A 17,900-nucleotide genomic window follows, 5' to 3' on the forward strand; every position below is an offset into this window, starting at 1 on the left:
TGAGTAGGGAAGTCTAGGATCTGAGGGCGCAGCCTCTGAGTAAAGGGGCATCTCTTTAGAAATAAGATGCTGAGGATTTGCTTCTTTCAAAGAGCAGTGAATCAGGGGAATTCATTGCCTCAGAGGGTCCTGGACTTCAAGTCACTCAGTGTATATAAGGCAGAGATTGATTGACAGGCTTTTGATTGATAAGAAGGTTTAAAGGTGGTGAATAGAGAAAAGTAAAGTTTAAAAAAACAGCCAAGATTAAATGGCAAAGCAGACTCATTTGGATGAATGGCCTAACCTTAGTGCTACGGTTCGGGTAATTCTACATAGGTCACTAGCACCTGTCTCCAACAAACATAAGGAGACTACAAGGTGAATAATGACCTTACTTTTGGTCCGCAGGCAGGGATTGAATGGAGATGGATAGAACTGTGATCCCCAGCATTCTTTACTATGGTCAACAGCAAATCAAAGTTCAAAAGTTCAAAGTACATTTATTATCAAAATATGTGTAAATTATACAACCGTGTGATTCATCTGCTTCAAGAAACCCAAAAGAACCTAATTTAAAAAAAAGATCAACACCCAGCGCCCAGAGAGAGAGAGAAAAAACACACATCACGCAAGCAATGAAAGCAAGCAACAGCATTCAGAACGAAAGTGAGTCCGCAGCCCTGAATCCTGGAGCAACCAGAGCAGGCCCACACCCTCAGCCTCAGTTCATCACGCAGCAGGTCAAATCATAGTGAAACTCAAAGACACAAAACCCAGAGCAGCTGTAGTAGGACATGGCCTCAGCGTCAGTGCTGCGGACAGTGGGGTAAATGTTGCGGGGCAGCAAACAGAACTGGCCCGACCCTCACCACTGGTCCTAACATCCTGCCTTTTCAATCTGATTGGTCTGGCATTTAAATAGTCCGATTGTGTCCCACGCTAAGACCTGGGCCCCACCACATTGACGCACTCTGGGCTGGGACACCGCCACCATGTTCCATAACATACCCGACCTTTCGAAATTGGCCCAGTGCTTAGATTGATCCAACCTCACCCTTAGTTTAGCTGGATGGGCTCAGAAACTCCTCTGTTCTGTATCAGTAGATAAGTATCTGTGGATTAATGATTCATTGTGTTGTGTCTGGCAGAGGAAGAGTTTTTCCCGAACTTTCAAAAGTAGCTAGGGAAATTTGATCCCCGCCACACCCCGTCCCCGTCCTTTACAATGCCTCTGAAATAAATTTCACTTAGAAAGACAGCTGAAATTCAGGGAACTGCAACTGGAGAGAGTTGCCTATAAGGGCAAAGATGGAAGACTGCTGCCCAATAACACGCTCTTTGGAGACATCTGTTGGACAGTGATACGAAGAAGTTCTTGTGCATCCACCAGGGTGCTTTCTGATTTCCATTGTATTAAACTTAAGTTTTGACAGACTCCCAAGGCTTCTACTGTGAAACTCAATTAAGCATTTAGCCATTGTGGGGACCTTAGAACTCGGTCTCTGGGGATGATGGCGTTACAATCTGAAGCAGGTTACTGCTGCCAGTGTGTTTTTGTACTATGGGTTTTCAATGAGAGCAGGAAAAAATTGTTTCTATGAATTTTAGTGGGTATTAGGATGCAGGTTGAGGATCTGTTGGCGAGGCTCAGATAGAAAAGGTGATTGGACACTGGAATTAGTATAGAACAGAGGGGGAGGGGTGGGTGAATCAAGAGTCTGAAGGCAGGTAGGTCACCTTGGGAAAGATTGGTCTTTGGATCATTATTAGATGGGATGGTGCACCAGGAGTTCAGAATTTGCAGGGAGTGTTTTATTTTGGGGATATGGACCAATGATTTTACTGGCAGATCTCCCAGATCAGCTCAGCAGATTTAAGATTTTATTGTCCTTGCAGGTGGTCAGGCATCGCCATTAGTATCATATACCAAAGCCACCAACAACACCCATCTAAATTCTTTCTAGTCCTCTGGAGCAACATGGTGAAGTTCCTTTGCAATGGTCCAGGAGGGTGGTGATGTGAAGAATTATGTCATTCTGTGGGTGTCTGATGCACAACTCATACTACAACAGGAAACGGTGGTTCAGTTTTCTATGTAGAACATCCCAGAAATAGAATTTACCATGTAGCGCTAATGAAAATGCCAATTTTCAGTTGACATTTATTGAAAAATAAAGACACTCAGTTGACTTTCCTGAAGGGTGAATCTAAATGGAGAAAGACAGAAAAGGGATTTGATTTTACAGCTAACTCACCCCTCCATACTGCCAACCACCACTACTTGATCATTTCATATCTGTCACCTTATGTACAGATATTCCTGTGCTTAGTGTCAATTTATGGACATCCAATTAATCTAATTATATAAGCTGTATTTATATTTATTGCGTATTATTAGTATTATGTTCTTTATCTTTTGTGGTTTTCTTTGTGCTGCGTTGGATGCCGAGTAACAATTATTGTGCTCTCCTATACACTTGAGTACAGGAAATGACATTAAACAACCTTGAATCTCGAATAACCCATAGCCTATGTAATAATGAGTAATGAATAAGAATTAGCAATGCATACAGCAATAGAGCATAGCTGCAGGCTCTTTGACTAAACAAATTCATAAGATTCCAATTTCCTGCCTTCAGCCCATATCCCTCAAACCCCACCACTCAATGTACCTTTAAGAAAGTCTTAACCAATACTGTTGTACCTGTCTCAACCACTTCCTCTGGCAGCTTGTTCTATATATGCAAAACCCCCTGCATGAAAGAGTTACACCTCAGGCCCCTCTTAAATCTTTCCCTTTTTGCTCTAGATCTATGCTTTCTAATTTTGAATTCCCCTTAGTTGGGAAAAAGACTGTACCATTCACCTTATTCATGTCACTCATAATTTTAAACATATTGTAGGGGCCAAGCACCCATTCTCTGTCTGCATTGTATTCTGCGTTGCGTGTTCAGTATGTTTAATATGGGAACTAGTCACATGGGTGGGGGCGTAGTAAAAGCGAAGGGAATAAGTTGCGTATTCGTGCTTTGCTCTGGGCAGTTTAGTTTAGTACTGGGGATCAATGGGTGTCATATCTTTTGTTGATCACTTAATTACGCTTAACTTTATTCAATCACATTTGAAATCTCTTAACTCTACTTAACTTCTGTCAAGTCCACTTAGTTACATTTAATGTTGCTCGTCTTACTTTCAGAAATGGGATCACTTCAAGATTATTCGTTCTGTTAGTTGCTAATTAAGGAACAAATACAGTTCTTTGACTTTTGCTACATTATTATTGGAATGATCAGAGGGCACATCAAACAAGGATAACAACTCATGCTAGGTCACCAGTGGTGGCATTGGTTTGTTAGAATAGCTGCTACCCATATAAATTATCTTTAAATTATTCCTTTGTGGATGTCATCCCTTTAAGGCTTGGGGACAATCAACTTCTTTCCAGACTACAGTAGCATCCGTTGGAAGTTCCAGATACAGTCTCTGAAGAGCCTTCAAATGAAATGCATACACTTTTACTGAGATCCTTGTGTCTCATGTGTATAAGCTGTACCCTCTGCAAAGAAACACATTTTAAAAAACTTATGCTTTACATTAGCTTTGAAAGTAGTGTGTAACACTTAGGAAAGGATTCCTGGTGTGCACTTAGTTGCTTCAAGAGAGAAGCTCACTGAAGTTTAGAAGTTAGAGTACCCAGCATTCTCCATTTGTTCTGCAAGACAGAAGTAACAATGGTATTTTCAATATGTTCCCTTTATTGAAATCTGCCCTGATGATAGGGGAACAGCCATAGAAAACACTGAATTTGGGCCTAATTGAGATACCCGCATTGCAGGAAAAGGGTCTGGGCTTCTCAGCAAACACTGGCAGTTGACAAAAATGGAAAATCTGCAGATACTGGAAATCCAAGCAACATATACAAAATGCTGGAGGAACTCAGCAGGCCAGGCAGCATCTATGGAAAAGAGTACAGTCGACGTCTTGGCCTGAAACTTTGACGGTACTCTTTTTCACAGATGCTGCCTTGCCTGCTGAGTTCCCTACAGCATTTTGCTTGTGTGTGTGTGTGTGTGTGTGTGTGTGTGTGTGTGTGTGTGTGTGTGTGTGTGTGTGTGTGTGTGTGTGTGTGTGTGTGTGTGTGTGTGTGTGTGTGTGTGTGTGTGTGTGTGTGTGTGTGTGTGTGAGAGACAGACAAACATACTTTATTGATCCCGAGGGAAATTAGGTTTCGTTACAGTCGCACTGACCAAGAATAGTGTAGAAATATAACAATATAAAACCATAAATAATTAAATGATAATAAGTAAATAATAAGTGTGTGTGTGTGTGTGTATTGACTGGCAACTAAGTCCAATGTGAGCAGTAAGGGATAAGACAGATACACTTAACTTATTTGATAGTTCATGCTACATGACATCCAATAGGAGGAGGCACTGGAGGAGAAATGGTACTGAAGCAAAGAAAATTCCTGCCCCAATGTCCTGCACCCAGTACCTATATATTAATCCTCAAACCAGGTAGCATTTTCCTTGCTCATGATGCAAGTAAGAACGATGCAGTTACGTCTGCTACAAAATGATGACTGCTATCTATTAATGGCTTGTGCTTGCTTGTGCAGAGGCCTGTCCATGACCAGGAACTGTGACTGGTGTGTAAAATGTACCAAGTCATTCTGTGAACTGCTTCCAATTGATACTCTAACTTTAAAAATTTGCACGGGTAAAACCTTTTTAAAAGTGGAACTTACTGAACTATTCAATTATTCAAAGGTTCATATTATTGTCAAAGTATGCTTGTACAATACAACTTTGATATTAGTCTTCTCCAGGCAGCCATGAAACAGAGAAAAACAACGGAAGTTGTTGAAAGATGTCAACACCCCCCACCCCAGGATGGAAAAAGAAAAAAACAAAACTCGCAAACCCCAAACCATTCCCCACTCCCTCCCTCGCACAAAAAATCTAACAGATTGCCCACACAGAAAACGGCAGATGGAACATCAAACACCTCAAATCCCCAACCCCTTCCTTCGCAAAAAAGAACTGTGACAACAACGCCAAGCCCCCAAGGCCCCCCTCATAGAAAAGAACAGCAACAATAGCATCAAAATCCCAACACCCTCTTCCACACACAAAAAATGAAGAGATCGCCCACACAGAAAAATACCAACAAGAACATCAGACAACAAATCGCCAACCGCTCCCTCTCACAAAAAGTAACACATTGCCCACCTGCCAAGCGGCAACAAGAAAGAAAACACTGAAAACTGGAGACAAATATAAACTACAGTCCAATAATCACATAAATCTCAGAATATTGAAAACATCTTCCCGTCAGCATTTGAGGAGAGCGGCCAGATAAACTCAGTCCTTCCATGAAGAGTGACCATCATGCTGGGTTCAAATGCCACAGACCTGGCCACTGTTTACCGTTGCCTCTATGGCCTCTGTAGAGAGTGACCACTGGGTCCTCCACATTCACCTCGATGCTTCAATCTTATTTGATGCTTTGAAATGGTCGTTCCTGACCCTGTGCTCCATTTCTGGTCTTTTCCATGAGGCAAACTCATGTTGTTAGTCAACTTCAGGACCCTGTGTCTGGTCTTCTCTACAAGGCAGCTCGTGTTCTCAGCCCTCTCTGGACATAGCAGAGAGCTAGATCAATCGATTGAATTTTAAACTGCATGTCATTGGCTCCAACAGTTTCTGTAACACAATCAAGACCAAAAGAACAAGCAAAAGACAGTGAAGTAATTGAAGAGATTGGCTAGCTGGAAGATGTCATCCGAGGAATCGTTGTTTGCTGGCATCATTTTGACCAGACCGGACCTTTCAATCTGCTGTGCCTTGTGATCAAATCTTTTGTGTAATCATCTTGATTCAAGAGAGCCAAATCCCATTGTGTAAAGCTAATGCAGATGCCAAGCTCCTTTTTTAAAAAAAAAATTGCCTTTAAATTCCACCGTGGGAATATCACAGTTAACAATATTAAATTATTTATTCTTATGTTGGAATGTTTTCAGCTGGCTATTTTAAGAGATGGTAATCAGGAAAATGTTACATAAATAACCACAACAGTTAATTTTTTTCCTAGGTTTGAAGTCTGGTTAGGTTAAGTTTCAAGCATTATTAACTATTCTGTTCTATTCCCCACCTTTGCAATTCATGCAGGGTGTAGAGAACTTAGCGTGTTCTGGCTGGTTGGAACCTACAGCTGAACATCTGTAGAAAAACTTCAAGTGAGAGGTAGTATTTGTTGCTGTTGTTGGATGACATTGGACCAAATTAACACCTATGGGCATGCAGTGAAGTATCCCACCCAGCAGAGAGGCAAATGAATCTTATATGAACTACTTTCAGCAATATTATTTTGCAAGTAGAGAAAGTGTCTTAGTTAAAAATTCTAACAGTTAACTGGCCAAGAAATAATGGGAGATTAGCAGAAATGGTATATTCATCAGTTAACAACTCATCAGGGGTGATTGAAAAGTTCGTGGCCTATGGTAGAAGGAGATGAGTTATTAACTTCAAACTTTCTGCATAATCACTCAAAGAGTTGACCTGCATGTGCATGTAACGAGAGCTGTATAACTCATCTCCTTCTACCTTAGGCCACGAACTTATCAGTCACCCCTGCTGTGGACACTTTCTGGAAGTCCAAGATCCATATGCTCCACGACCGCTGGACTAAGTGTGTAAATGTAGGAGGGGACTATTTTGAAAAATAAGTGTGTTAGGTTTTCTAAAATTGACTCCTACCTTAGGCCATGACCTTATCAATCACCCCTCATATAAAGGAATATTTCTCAAAAAGGACAAATCTGATAAACAAAATTCAATATTGACATTAGAAGCCAATATTCCAGTTTAGATTTAAAAATGTGCATAAATAACTCTGCATGTGGATAAGTACAAAAGAGAGAAAGGAAGAATTGATATGCAGATTGGTTTGGTTGAACCAAGGTAGAAAGTTGTTTCTATGAAGCAGTAAAATTGTCGTACTCTTTTGACCAAAGGGCAACTTTCTGTGCTGTTAATTCAATGGCGGGTGATCACCAGTCTTTATTCAATGTTAATCTAGTTTTGGACTTCTTGTGGAGAGTGAATTTGCAGGTGAGAAGTTCGAGTTAGGTGAGAAGATGGGGGAAGGGGAGGAGGACGCAAAGGAGGTAGATGATAGGTGAAACCAGGAGAGGGGGAGGAGTGAAGTAAAGAGCTGGGAAGCTGATAGGTGAAAGAGGTAAAGGGCTGGCAAAGAGGGAATCTAGTAGGAGAGGATAGAAGATCATGGAAGAAAGGGAAGGGGAGGGGCACTTAGAGGGAACTGATGAGCAGCTAAGGAGATGAGGTGAGATAAGGAAGTGGGAATGGGAATGGTGATAGGGGGAGGAAGTTGTCAAAAAAATGACTCTTTACTCTTTTCCATAGATGCTGCCTGGCCAACAGAGTTCCTCCAGAATTTTATGTGTGCTGCTTGGATTTCCTCTGCCTGCAGATTTTCTTGTCCAGGACGAGCATCTTGATTCAGATGGATGAGGAGGAATGAAGATGAAGAGAGATGAAAGGTAACAGAGAAATTGTATATTTTAATAGCACTTTTGTTTACTTGAATGATTTTACTTGTTCTAAACTAGTGGTCGCCAACCCGTCGATCGCGGTCGACTAGTCGATCTTTGAGACTTTTCCAGTAGGTCCCAAAAAAAATACACAAATGCTGTTGAGAGATTGTTTCCGGGTTGCGGGGTTTTAGTTCCGTTCTTTCTGCCCAGTGCGCATGCGTGTAGCTCCCCCGCACTACACAGTGTAATTCTGTGGTCCCCAACCACCGGGCCGCGAAGAAAAGATAGGAGCCAGCTGCACCTTTCCTCATTCCCTGTCATGCCCACTGTTGAACTTGAACCCACACAAGGCCATCAGTTGCCTAAACACAGTGACACCCTCGCACCAGGGATCACTGGCTGCCTCGCGCAGCCGGCGGGAAGTGCCATTGGTACTGGCCTGGAGTGCAGACAGATGGGCACCACCTCTGAACCTGCTTAGCACACCGAACGTTCATGGGGAATCTGGTGCTAAAATATTCACAGACGATCTAATTCGGGCTCAGCGTTTCGTAAGTATCAAAGCAGCTACCGCACTGCGATCTACTGAAACAAACTTTTGTCGGCCGATAGATCCTACAAGGGGGGCGGGCAGGCCCTGTCGCACTCCTCGCTCGGTCGGTCACTCTCTCTCCGGACTGCAACCGCCGCAGCCCCGGCACGGGGACCTCCGGCCCTGACCTTGTCCTCTCACCCGACCCATGACCAGCCACACCTGGCCAAGGCTTCTGGTGGCGGGTGGGCGGGAGGCTGGAGTTCGGGCCCAGAGGCTGTCCAATGAGGCAATGAAGCCCTCAAAACTGCTTCGGTACCCTGAGTCCAAGCACCCTGCACTTAAAAACAAACCCGCTGAGTTTTGTGAGCGGAAAAAATGTGAGCAGCACGGGACAGAAGCTAAGTGCTGAGAGCCGCGAAAACTAAATTGCGGAATAGACTGGACATAAGGAACTTGCTTCGAGTATCGCTGTATTCCCGTCGTGTTTAACACCACCCCCCCGTCGGCTGGTCCACAAGAATATTGTCAATATTAAACCGGTCCACAGTGCAAAAAAAGGGTGGGTACCCCTGGTGTTTATACATTATTTCTACTTCTGGGTTGCGGGGTTGGTTTTACTTCCGGTCTTTTCTGCCCCGGTGCGCATGTGTGTAACTAATTGATCAGGGGTCGATCTTGCCTTTTACTAAGGCCGAGGTAGGGGATCTTGGGCTTAAAAAGGTTGGTGACCACTATTCTAAACTCCTTTGTTCATTATTAAGTTAATATTTAAAGCAGTTTAACTGTTTTAGTGGTGTTAATAGTTTTGAATATCTGAAGCAATGGTTTTTGATATGCTTTACAGCTGGCTAAAATGGTTAACTAGCTGTTGTTTTTTTTTAGCCTGTTAGGACAGGGTTTATGCAGTAATTGTGTTAATCCAAGTCATCCCATCCCCAATTTAGCAGCATTTATACATTCACAGAATCACTATACAGATAGTAAGCAGGAAGTTCCGGAACAAAAAATTTCCAGCCGATAGTACTTTCCCACAACAAAGATTGGAATACGGCATCAGTTTTTGAAAAGAGTGTAGTTGACGTTTCAGGCTAGGACCCTTCAACGGGACTGGAAAAAAATAGATGAGGAGTCACAGTTAGAAGGTGGGGGTGGGGAGGAAGAACCATAAGGTGATAGGTGAAACTGGGGGGTGGGGGGTGAAGTAGAGAGTTAGGAAGTCCATGGCTGTGGTAGTGGGTCTGAGTGAACATGTGGTCTAAGAGTCGGAGATATCACAGAGGGGGAGCAGTGAGATAGGGTTTCCCTGAACTCCTGTCGACGGGAAGAACTCTCCTATCATCTTGTGGTCCTTCTTCCCCTCCCTCCCCCCACCCCCACCTTCTAACTCTGACTCTTTATCTTTATTTCTCCATTCCTGTTTTAGCCCGATGCTGCCTGGCCTGCTGAGTTCCTTCAGCAATTTCTGTGTGTTGCTTTGGATTTCCAGCAATTGCAGATTTTCTGTTTGTGATCAGTTTTTGAAGATTGGCTTTGGGTAAGTAAGCAATGCATCTGAGGTAAACTATGTATACCTGTCTGGACACGCCCCTCTGCTGACTGCTCCTGTGGCTCCTCCCACAGACCCCTGTATAAAGGCGATTGGGTCACCGCTCCTCCCTCAGTCTCCGAGATGTCGTGCTCCCTTTTTGCTGCTAATAAAAGCCTATCGTTCACCTCCCATCTCCGAGAGTTATTGATGGTGCACCAGCATCCCTCTGAATGTGACCAGAGTCCCATACAGTGAATGCGAGCCTGAAAGAGTATATTGACACTGGTTCACTTAACCATTTCAAGAAATTTGGTAGATTTTGCGGAGACAACATTGTGGTATTTTTCCTCGATGCCTGCTGTTGGAAGTCTGGGTCTCAAAATCATATAGAAACATAGAAACATAGAAAATAGTTGCAGGAGTAGGCCATTCGGCCCTTCGAGCCTGCACCGCCATTCAGTATGATGATGGCTGATCATCCAACTCAGAACCCTGTACCTGCTTTCTCTCCATACCCCCTGATCCCTTTAGCCACAAGGGCCATATCTAACTTCCTCTTAAATATAGCCAATGAACCGGCCTCAACTGTTTCCTGTGGCAGAGAATTCCACAGATTCACCACTCTCTGTGTGAAGAGGACATGGATCAATTAGTTGAATATGTCTGAGGAAGAAGATTCCAACAATTGAAAAGAGCTATAAAAACGATAGTGAATTAAATGATTGTTAGATTGGTATAATGTAGTCAGTTTCTTGGCTAATTAAAAGTTATAATTAAAATCTTTTGCAGAATATCAGTTGGTGGCTGTTTGCCTAAAGAAATGTTATTTTAAATGATTTCTCAGTATGCACAAGCAGATGGAATTCAGTCAGAACGTGCAGACCTGACCAGTTCTGAGGGAAGTGTCACCCTCAATTGTGATGCAGATCAGAGCAATTGGCATTGGATGCAATTATCACTTTAAATTCCTCAATCATTTGACTATTTGCATGCAAGTTGATTATAAATACATGTGCAATCAAGCAAAAGCTCTGCCCCTGGGTGAATAAGCAAGATGTATGTTTCCAAGATAGGTGCACTCATTTCAGACTACCTGTAGTCCAAAAGCATTTTACTGACAGGAATAACACTGAATTCTTCTGACGTTCAGCTGCCAGCTCTACTGCCACCACGAATTGGTAGAAGAAACTGTGATTCCATTTCAGATGTTCATCAAAAAAAAACAGAAGCAGCAAGTGTTTCCATAACCCTGAGTGTTCGATCAAACAGTAGATGTTATTGATGGTTCACTGTTAAATCTCAACATTACAGTATAAAAAAAAGCCAGCATCTCAGAGCAGTGTAGAATTAAACACCACCAACCAAATTGTGAGATTTGTAATGGCTTGGCTGTTGCAGGTAAATAATGAAACACTTAACATATTGTTACATGCTACTCCAAAAACTAACAAAAACTTTAAATAATTGAGCTCTCCACTTTTAAGAGAGATACCAAACCCACACAGCTCTGCTTGGAGCACGGTGACGTGGATGGATGTGGCAATTGTGGAGACATGCGCCAAAGCTGGACCCCGAGTATGTACATGTAAGTGTGAGACACTTGAGTGAGTGAGTGGCCTTGGAAGATGATGAAGTGGCCTGCTGGCTGGCATGTCCAAGGATATACGGTACATCGGAAAGATAGGTTAGTAGGCAGAGGGGGTGGTGTGGCTCTGTGTGTAAGAAATAATCATTGGAAAGAGATGACATAGAATTGGAAGGTGTATAGTACTGTAGAATGTCTATGGGTTGAGTTAAGAAATGGCAAGGGTAAAAGAACCCTAATGGCAGTTGTATACAGGCCTCCAAACAGCAGCCAGGATGTGGATTACAAATTACAGCAGGAGAGAGAAAAGGTGTGTCAGAAAGGCAATGTCATGATAACTGTTGGGGATTTTAACATGAAAGTGGATTGGGAAAACCAGACCAGAACTGGACCTCAAGAGAGAGAATTTGTAGAATGTCTAAGGGATGGCTTTTTAGAACAGCTTGTTGTTGAGCCCTCTAGGGGATCGGCTGTTCTGGACTGGGTGTTGTGCAATGATCCGTAGGTGATAAGAGAGTTTAAGGTTAAGGAACCCTTAGGGAACAGTGGTCACAATATAATTGAGTTCACATTGAAATTTGAGAGGGAAAAAATAAAATCCAATGGGTCGGTATTTCAATGGAATAAAGGAAATTACAATGGCATGAGAAGGGAGCTGGACGAAGTTGACTGGAAAGGGATATTTGCAGGAAGGACAGCAGAGCAGCAATGGCTGGAGTCAAAAATGAGGGAAGTGCAAGACAGATATATTCCAAATTAGAAGAAATTTTCAAAGGGAAGAAGGACACTACTATGGCTGACAAATGAAGTCAGAACCAAAGTAAAAGCTAAAGAGAGGGCATACAAGGAAGCCAGAGCTAGCGGGAAGACAGAGGATTGGGGAGCTTTTAAAAACTTGCAGGAGGAAACTAAGAAGGTCATTCGGAAGGAAAAGTTGAATTATGAGAGGAAGCTGGCAACTAATATTAAAGAAGATACTAGAAGCTTTTTAAAATATAAAGGGTAAAAGCGAGTCGAGGGTAGAAAAAGGACCATAACAAAATGACACTGGAGATATAGTAATAAGAGATGCAGAGATGGCAGAGGAACTGAATGCATATTTTGCATCAGCCTTCACAGTGGAAGACATCTGCAGTATACTGGACATGCAAGAGTGTCAGGGGAATGAAGTTTGTGCAGTGAAAATTACGACTGCGAAGGTGCTCAGGAAGCTTAATGGTCTGAGGGTGGATAAATCTCCTGGACCTGATGGAACGCAGCCTCGGGTTCTGAAAGAAGTAGCCTGAGAGATTGCAAAGCCATTAACGATGATTTTTCAAGAATCGATAGATTCTGGCACTACACTAGATGACTGGAAAATTGCAAATGTTACTCCACTATTTAAGAAGGGTGGGAGGCAGCAGAAAGGAAATTATAAACCTGTTAGCCTGATATCAGTTGTTTGGGAAGTTGTTGGAATTGATTGTTAGGGATGAGATTACGGAGTACCTGGAGGCACATGACAAGATAGGCCAAGGCCAGCATGGTTTCCTGAAAGGAAAATCGTGCCTGACAAAACTACTACAATTCTTTGGGGAAATTACAAGCAGGGTAGACAAAGGAGATGCAGTAGGCTTGGATTTTCAGAAGGCCTTTGACAAGGTGCCACACATGAGGCTGCTTAGCAAGATAAGAGCCCATGGAATTACAAGGAAGTTACTAGCATGGGTGGATCATTGGCTGGTTGGCAGAAAACAGAGAGTGGGAATAAAGGGATCCTATTTTGGCTGGCTGCCAGTTACCAGTGGAGTTCTACAGGGGTCGGTGTTAGGACCGCTGCTTTTTACAATGCATGTCAATGATTTGGACTATGGTATTAATGGATTTGTGGCTAAATTTGCTGATGGTACAAAGATAGGTGGAGGATCAGGTAGTGTTGAGGAAACAGAGAGCCTGCAGAGAGACTTAAATAGTTTAGGGGAATGGGCAAAGAAATGGCAAATGAAATACAATGTTGGAAAGTGTATGGTCATGCACTTTAGTGGAAGAAATAAATGGGCAGACTATTATTTAGATGGGGAGAGAATTCAAACTGCAGAGGTGCAAAGGGACTTGAGAGTCCTTGTGCAAGATACCCTAAAGGTTAATCTTCAGGTTGAGTCGGTTGTGAAGAAGGTGAATGTAATGTTGACATTCATTTCTAGAGGTATAGAATATAAGAGCAGGGATATGATGTTGAGGCTCTAAAAGGCACTTGAGAGACCACACTTGGAGTATTGGGCTCCTTATTTTAGAAAGGATATACCAACATTGCAGAGGGTTCAGAGAAGATTCACGAGAATGATTCCAGGAATGAAGGGGTTACTGTATGAGGAATGCCTGCAGCTCTTGGGCTGTATTCCCTGGAGCTCAGGAAAATGAGGGGGGATCTAATAGAAACATTCCGAATGTTAAAAGGCCTGAACAGATTAGATATGGCAAAGTTATTTCCCATGGTTGGGGATTCTAGGACAAGAGGGCAGAACTTCAGGATTGAAGGAAGTCCTTTTAGAACTGAAATGCAGAGAAATTACTTTAGTCAGAGGGTGGTAAATCTGTGGTATTTGTGGAGGTCAGTCAGGTACACCCAAGTCATCAGGTGTATTTAAGGCAGAGGCAGATAGGTTCTTGATTAGCCAGGGCATCAAAGGGTATGGGGTGAAAGCAGGGGAGTGGGATGACTGGAAGAATTGTATCAGCCCATAATTGAATGATGGAGTAGACTCAATGGGTCAAATGGCCTACTTCTGCTCCTATATGTTATGGTCATTTTCTTCCATCTACAGCATTAACAAGGTTGAAGGTTATAAGATAATTTGTCCCTGCTATTAATCAAATTCTTTATCTGAGTTGAAGTTATTCTGTCCTTTTTAATATTGTACAATATGTTGTGGGTGGTGGGCTGGAGATACGTCACTACCAAAGGAAATGTAAGACACTGCCCAAAAGAAGGCAATAGCAAACCACTTCTGTAGAGAAATTTGCCAAAAGCAATCATAATCATGGAAAAATCATGATTGCCTACATTATTGTGGTGCATAACAAACAAACCACATACAGATGGTGCCTGCAAACATGCATCCTGTCATCAGGGAAGATGTGGGCTCCCTGAATTAGTCTGCATTTTCTCCCCCTCATTTGCAGAAATTATTTTAATCTCCTACTACTTCTTCCAAGAGTTTAAAAGCTAGTTGCTTCCCTAATCAGAAATGATTAGCTTTGAAGTAATTTTCAGCTTAATAACATATATAAAAATAATACACAAATATTTTGGTTATATACATTATTAACAAAGAATTAAAATACATACCTTGATGAAGTTTGCTCTTCATAATTATGTATCAATACTATTTAAAAATGGTAAACTAATATGAAAAGATGTGTGGCTTATTTTCCCACATTACAGAGAGTTTAGGGGAGAAGTGTTGTAGATGTTTCACTTTTATTGTGTTGCCATGCCAACAATCAACCATAAAGAAAAAAAAGCAGTAAAGCAGAAAGAGGGGAAAAAACTTGCAGCATGTCAAAGCTAATTAAATATTTTTGAAGCATAGTCACTGATGAACTGCTGAAATGCAGCATACTACTTCAGTGTTGACATTGAAATGTCAGACTAAATTAGGGACTAAAGACTCTGAGTGGAATTTGAACACATGATTTTCTGACTCAGATTTTTACAGTATCCGCACTAAGCCAAGGTTGAGAACTACAAGGCCAACTGAGAAAATGCTCCTAGTAAGAGGGAAGCTAAAAGTCATTTCCGAAATTACCTAGATCACAAGGAAATTGTGCGTGATATCTCAGACTACAGAGAAAAAAAATCAAAGTCCTTCTAACCAGATGAATAGGTTGAAACATTCTATTACCATAACACTAAGGAGTTGAACTGAAATGGATACTCATCAATCTATTAGACCACCACCGAAACAGCCACAATAAAAGTCAGTACATGCAAAAAAAAACACATTAAAAGAAAACTCCAAATTGCTTTGGAAATTAAACAAAACATCAACAGACAAAACTGATGCCCAGAGGAAATGTGGCCACATTCAAAAATGGCTTTCTTTGATTCCTAATAAAAAATAAACTGACAAATGGAAAGCGATAAATAGAAGCCCAGAATGGAAGTTCACATATTAGATGCTTTCACCCTATTAGATGAAGATGAAGAGAAAATTGGAAAACACTGGGATTGGTAGAGATGTTGAAGTGTAGCTTTACAGGGTGATATTGGTGTGTTGGCAAATGGAATAAAATCCAGATCAGTAGGAGACGTTACATTTTTGGAGTACCACTGTGCCTAAGATATATGCTAGAAAATGTCCTTCAGAATATTAAGGAACAGAGGACCTTGGTGTGCAAGTCTAAAGATGGCACTGGCGAACAACACGATCAAAGGTAACATCCTTCAGACTGTGACTACCAAGCAGGTCAAAGGCTAGGAATTATGTGGTGTGTAACACACCTTCTGACTCCCCAAAGCCTGTCCACCATCTACAATGCTCAGGTGAGGAGTGTAATGGAATACCTGCCACTCGCCTGGATGAGTGCAGCTCCATCAACACTCAAGAAGCTTTACACCATCCAGTACAAGGCAGCCCACTTGAGTGGTACCCCTTCCACAAGCATCTAATCCCTCCACCATCAGTGAACAGTTGCAGCAGTGTCTACTATCTACAAGATGCACTGCAACAACACACCAAAGTTCCTAAGGCAGCACCTTCCAGACCCACAACCACTACCATCTAGGAGGACGAGGACAGCAGATACCTGGAAACACCACCACTTGGATATTCCTTTCCAAGTCACTCACCATCTTGACTTGGAAATATATCGCTGTGCCTTCATTGTCGCCAAGTCAAAATCATGGAATTCCCTCCCTAACAGCACTGTGGGTGCACCTACACCTCAGGAACTGCAGCGGTCCAAGAAGGCAGTTTATCGCCACCTTCTAAAGGGCAACTAGGGATGGGCAATAAATGCTGGCTTAGCTGGCAATGTCCACATCCTGTAAATGAGTACATAAAAAAAGTTCACAAATCTACTAGTTTTACTTCTTTCGAGTATGATTCTACCAATAAGCTGTGTGCGATTGGAACCTGTGATTTAAATTCTGATGGTGTGTTTTCAGGCCAATTGAGCAATCTGGTGCTTTGCTATCACCAAGGGAGCTCGGTGAGGTTTGGAGCAGAGTGTGTGGCCTGGAGGCTAAAAAGCCTAGAGATGGGGCTTGAGCCCATGACCAACTCTATTTCTCGCTCATTAAAGTGTAAGCAAGATTGAAATCAATGAGGATGAGAACAGAAAGTGAGCGGGTGTTCAGCACTGTCTGCCTGGATTTGACTCTTCTCGCTCATTGCTGCAGTAGTCTGGGGTCTTGGGCAAGGTTTAATTGATGCAGTTTGTGGTCAGCTTTCGGTCACTCCCTTTTTCATTGCTATTTTGTGCGATTTTGGTTAGGGTGGACTGGCTCTGCAGCCCACAGTCAATGTATGACACAGAGCTAAATTGAACAGAATTGAACTAACCCGAACATCCCTAGACCGTTTCAAGGACTCTGTAGTTTGATGTTTTATATTCTGTGTGTTTTCACTCATTTTTTGCCGTTTGCACAATTTTTTCTTTTGTTTGCACCTTGGGTGTTTGATGTTTTCTCTGAATGGGTTCCATGTTGTTTCTTTGTTTCATGGTTGTCCGTGTGAGGATGAATCTCAGAGTTGTATACTGTACACAAATTGATAATAAATATACTTTGAATCTTTGAAGATGGCAGTACAGATTTAGGAAGGTATTGAATAGGTGGAAGTAGAGTAAAATACAGATTTTTTGTTCCCCTTAGGAGTGATCAAAAACCAAAGGGCGTAGGTTTAGATTAAGGGATAAGAGATTTAAAGGGGATTTGAGGAGGACATTTTTCACCCAAAGAGTGGTGAGTAGCTAGAAAACAGTGCTGGAGAGAGTGGTAGAAGCAAAGTCGATAACAGCATTTAAAAAGTGTCAGGATAAGCACTTGAATCACCTGGGTATCAAAGGTTATAGACTACATGCTGGAATATGGGATTAATACAGATGGTTTCTTACTGTTTAGAATCTATTAATATGTATGGGTGCTCACTAGTTATGACTCTATAAACTTGTTATGAAGTCAAATATGTATTCTAATGCCCTCTTATTCAACATCAGATAACTAACATGTTCACAAACAACAGAAAATTTGCAGATGAGCCAAATGGACTAATTCTGCTGCTACATTGTATGGTCTTTTCGATGCTGGAAATCAAAGTAATACACACAAAATGCTGGAGGAACTCCGCAGGCCAGGCGGTATCTATGGAAAAGAGTAAACAGTTGACGTTTCAGGCAAAGACTGAGAAAAAAAGAGATGAGAAGCAGCTGTGCTCTGTCCACCAGAACAAGTGGGATCTCCCGGTGGCCACCCATTTCAATTCTGCCTTTATTCCCATTCCAACATGTCAGTCCATGGCCTCCTCTATGCCGCAATGAGGCCACACCAAGGTTGGGGAAGCAGCACCTTATATTCCGTCTGGGTAGACTCCAACCTGATGGTCTGAACATCGATTTCTTGAACTTTCGGTAATTACCCTCCCCCCACTTCACCATTCCCCAAACCCATTTCCCTCTATCATCTTATCTCCTTACCTGCCCATCACCTCCCTCTGGTGCTCCTCCCCTT

Source organism: Hemitrygon akajei, chromosome 23 (assembly GCF_048418815.1).
Source record: "Hemitrygon akajei chromosome 23, sHemAka1.3, whole genome shotgun sequence".
Classification (NCBI taxonomy): Eukaryota; Metazoa; Chordata; class Chondrichthyes; order Myliobatiformes; family Dasyatidae; genus Hemitrygon; species Hemitrygon akajei.